The sequence below is a fragment of the Elephantulus edwardii genome, unplaced genomic scaffold (genome assembly GCF_000299155.1).
Source record: "Elephantulus edwardii isolate Elephantulus edwardi_28Jun2011 unplaced genomic scaffold, EleEdw1.0 scaffold00224, whole genome shotgun sequence".
In the NCBI taxonomy this organism is placed as follows: domain Eukaryota; kingdom Metazoa; phylum Chordata; class Mammalia; order Macroscelidea; family Macroscelididae; genus Elephantulus; species Elephantulus edwardii.
Genome location: NW_006399974.1, coordinates 4,477,692 through 4,482,353, shown reverse-complemented (window position 1 = coordinate 4,482,353; position 4,662 = coordinate 4,477,692). Strand labels below are relative to the sequence as shown.

The 4,662-nt window shown below is 38.4% G+C and overlaps 1 protein-coding gene and 1 pseudogene across 1 annotated transcript in view; both read right to left on the bottom strand.

Moving 5' to 3' along the window:
- Window positions 1-4,662, bottom strand: part of LOC102843490 (15 kDa selenoprotein-like) — a 53,820-nt gene that overhangs the window by 23,615 nt on the left and 25,543 nt on the right. The window lies entirely within an intron of this gene.
- Window positions 3,005-3,454, bottom strand: LOC102846062 (annotated as a pseudogene).

Here is a 4,662-nt window from a genome sequence, read left to right as displayed (position 1 = left end):
GTCCAGGGCAGCATCTGTTAACTGAAATATATCAACTGGTATACCATCTATTCCTGGAGCCTTATTTTTTGCCATTTCCTTCAAAGCAACCTGAACTTCTTTCATCACCATAGGCTCTTGCTCATATGTTGTTTCATGAAATTCTTCTGTGTCTTCCAATTCCTTTCAATACAGTGATTCAGTATATTCCTTCCATCTTCTTTTAAAAGCACTGGAAATAGGAAAGGAATCAGAATTGGATAAAGGCACATCTGGATGTGTTTCTAATTTTTTTTTTTTAAATAATGTACATGTTCTGTGGTACAGAGAAGTACTTTTCCTGAGTAGGTTACAAACGTAACAGTATTTCAGTCTCTGCATAGGTTACCCAGAATAATCCTCTGTTATCCTCCATATAGGTATCCTTTTCCACTGTGCTTCTATATTTTACCTAGAGCTACAATAAACTAGAGGCCTGTAAACAGCAGAAATTTAAGTTCCTCGAGGAACTTATGAAACATGTATTAGAGAAAGTAAATTTCTGTTTTCAGGCATCTAGTTTATTGTAGCTCTAGGTAAAACATAGAAGCACAGTGGAAAAGGATACCTATATGGAGGATAACAGAGGATTAGTCTGGGTAACCTATGCAGAGACTGAAATACTGTTAAGTTTGTAACCTACTCAGGAAAAGTACTTCTCTGTACCACAGAACATGTACATTAATTAAAAAAAAAAATTAGAAACACATCCAGATGTGCCTTTATCCAATTCTGATCCATTTCCTATTTCCAGTGCTTTTCCCCAATAATCATGCACACAGCTTTGTTATTATATTATTAATTTTCTGTTTCTTGATTGCGGGCAGGAAATATCTTATTTACCTTTATTTCCACCAAAACTGTTTAATATATGTGCACTAGAGAGACAAATTCATTTCACAGAAATATAAGTGAATTTTTGTAGTAACATTGATATCACACAACCATTGTTGGCCTTAAAAGTGAGACAACTAAGAGCATCTCCTGAAGAGTTAAAAACAACCTACGGGAAAAAAAGCATAAATTACACTCTTTCCCTACAAAAGAAAGTAATCACAACCTTGATTAATTAAATTACACTTTTTAAAAAAGAAATAGGAAAGGTGTTTTATACCTAAGGAGTGACTTAAGTTTTGTTAAGAACTATTCCTTGTTCTTGCCTCTTCTATCAACTATCACTGGCTTTCTTGGTTCCTTTAACTGAAGTTTACTGCAGTCTAGCTGTAGTTTTTGTGACTTCACTGAGTGACAGCCAACTCATATTTGATCCTCCAGTGGATTTTCAAAGGCAGTAAATCGTATGGGAGGACACTGCCCATCTTTCTCTCACAGAGCAACTCGTGGATTCAAACCACACACTTTTTGTTTGGCACCACAGCTCCTTACCCACTAGAGTTCCCTAGTCTTCTTATGTTGTTGTTAAGTGCTGTTGAGTTGTAGATGATTCATAGCGACCCTATGAATGAAAGACCTGAACAACTGTATCACTTTTATCATTTCTTGAAGTTCAAAGGGTTTCTGGAGGCAAGCTATTTTGGAAGTGGATGCCACTCCTGCTTCTAAGCTTGTTTAACTGGGGAGCTCCACCAAACACTGTCCACCATGGGTAACCATTATCACAATTGACACATCAGTGTCATAGTGTTCAGCAACACAGCAAACACAAGTTACCTCTGTACAGCAAATGGACAGACCAGTGCTATGCCACTTAGAAGAATGTTTGACCAAAACCAATTAAAACCAGGCCTGAGAGCTGCAGATTAAAATCACCCACCTTTGACTTGGTAGCAAAAGTTTCTATCCACCAGACCCACAGAACTCTATCTATGCTGTTGTCTTCTTATTGTGTTCCTTAAATTAGTACTGAGAAATATCTTCACTCATCTATTTTCTCTATGTCCCAAATGCAGGAGATAAAGAAACCCTGTAAATTTTACTATTTAATGTAGATATCTCTCACTTATTCATTCACTACTGTTGAGTCAGAACTGATCATAGCTAACCGCCTAGTGGGTTTTTAGTCTTCAAACTTCATAGGAGGAAAATACCCATCTTTCTCCAGTGATGCATCTGGTGGATTTGAACCACCTGCCTTTGGATTGGCAGCATAACTCCCTATTATCTAAACCTTTCAAATCACCCTTTCTCCATTTTCACTGTTAGTAAGTTGGCTTAAGCCCTTATAACTTTCCTCTGGAAAGTGGCAATTTAAATGGTTACTTTCCTGGCAACATTATTCCAAAATACCTTATCAACTATCCTTCATACAACAAAAATACAAATTTAACACCAGTACATTGTTATATTTGTCCCGCTGTCCAGGATAAAGCTTACACTCAAACTCAAGATATACAAGGTCTTTTCTGCTCTAGTATTTGTTTATCTAACCATCACTTTATTTCTCTTGGATGGTTATAACACTCTCATGCCTCTGTGCTTTTCATCTGGATAGGGCTCCCTTTGTCTTACCAACTTTTACCTTACCATTTAGCCTCAACTTCTGTATAAGCAAGTGATGCTAGACTTGATCTAAATCTTTTCGTGTGCTTTCACAACATATGTGTAATTTTGTTTATAGTACATCTGGAATAAAAGAAATTGCACAGAAAGGAATAAAATGTGAATATCTTTCTTGTCTGTTTCCCAACGTCGACTCAACAACTTTTTAAACTGCTGGCTTTAGTTCACTTCTGTGACAGTACAATCAATGTACTTATATCCATCATTCTTGTGATGCTAACTTTAGGAGATCTTTGGTCTCTCCTTTTAGTTTTTAACTCTTTTATTGGTTTGCTTTAAATAATTTGAAATTATGTTTTTGATGAGAGAATATATTGCCAAATATATTTGCTTTACAGGTTCTTTTTTTTTTTTTAAGTGCTTCCTTTTTAATGAAACAAATACAAAAGTTGTACAGACAGGCCCGTGTTGTGCAGCTCACAAGCATGGAGAAAACAGATGGAAGGACGACACTAGAAAAGCAAAGCTAACCCAGAACCAGGCTGGACTTGGTGTAGGGTGGATTTCTCCTGGACAGCAGGGAGGCTGGTGCGACTGGCCTGGGCACAGCGGTGGCAGGCACGGGTTTCTCCTCACTGCACCGGGCTGGCTGGCAGGTCTGTGTCCATGTAGTCATAAATATCACTCCCTTCAGTTCTAAGAAGTCTCCAGTGTTTGCTTCAGAAGAGTTCCTTCTCTGGGACAAAGGTGACTCAGAATCTTCCCCACCACCATTATGCTTGGCACCTGTGGACTTGGCCAAAAAAGAGTTTTCTTCAGATGTCCCAAAGATGTTAGAAGTCATTTTGTTCCTCATTACAGGTGGTTGTTCTGATTCTTCAAAGCCTGATGAGCAATTAGATCCACCACCTGGAGGCCACAAAACCCTGGAGCTGTTCTTGCTGTTGGGGTCCACACCCTTGAAGGTGATGGCCATGGCGAGGAGTGAGGAGAGTCACAGCAAGGAGACAATGCTGACAGGCTGAAGCCAAGGCGTAAAGAGTCACTCCAGTGCCCACAGAAAGTGACTGCTGGAGGAGTCTCTTGCAGGTTTTTTTTTAAATTGTATTATTAATTTCAATGAACATTTACAGAGACTTTGGATTTCCATTCGTTCATTGTTGCACTTTTCTTCCTGTCCACCTCTCTCCCCAGTACACTCTTTTTTTTGAAAAGTAAAAGAAAAATTCTTTCATTGTTTTACAATCCCTCCCCCCAGGTTCACTCCACTACGTAGCCTTAGCTCTGGACTCCTGTCATGACAAAAATAACAAATTCCATATCCCTTTTAAACAGTTTTCTCCCTCATCTGTTTCAATGCAGTATACATTATTTATCCCATCTTTCTGAGTCTCCCCCCAACCCTGATGTCAGTCCTATTCTACAAGAGTGGCAGCATGCAGTATTTGTCCTTCTGTGACTGAGATATTTCACTCAGCATAAAGTCCTCCAGGGTCACCCATTTTGAATAATATTGCATGAGTTCCTTGTTTTCAATGCATCTTAGTATTCCACTGTGTGAATATACCACAGCTTCTCTATTCATTCGCTTGTTTATGGGCACTTAGGTTGTTTCTAACTCCTTGCTATTGTGAACTAAGCCACAATAAACATGGTTGTGCATATATCTGTCTGGGTGGCAGTTATGGTCTCTTTGGGGTATATTCCCAGTAGTGGAATTGCTGGGTCAAATGATATCTCTATTTGCAGCTTTCTGAAGATGCTTTTTATGTGCTGGTGAAATTCATAGGGAGCTACAGTAATCTACAAGATGAGCCGCTCTAGAGAAGATGGACAATCTCTGTCTGCACTATTTATTGTGTTAGGGAGGGCCAGCTTGAGTTGGCTTTAACTCAATGAATCAAGAAATGGATGATCAGATACTGTGGGTACTGTAACTAAAGTTATGGAACAAAATGTGTATGAATAATTAAAAAAATGATATGCTTTATAAACTTTCACTCAAATCATAATAACAAAAAAGAAAGATGTAGTTTATAAATGGGAATTTATTATAACTGTATTAAGTCACATGCCAGCAAGATTCTACTGAAGATTATCCAAAAACAACTGGAACAGCACATCAGCAGAGAACTGCCAGAAGTCCAGACTGGGTTTAGAAGGGGTCATGGTACTAGGGATTTT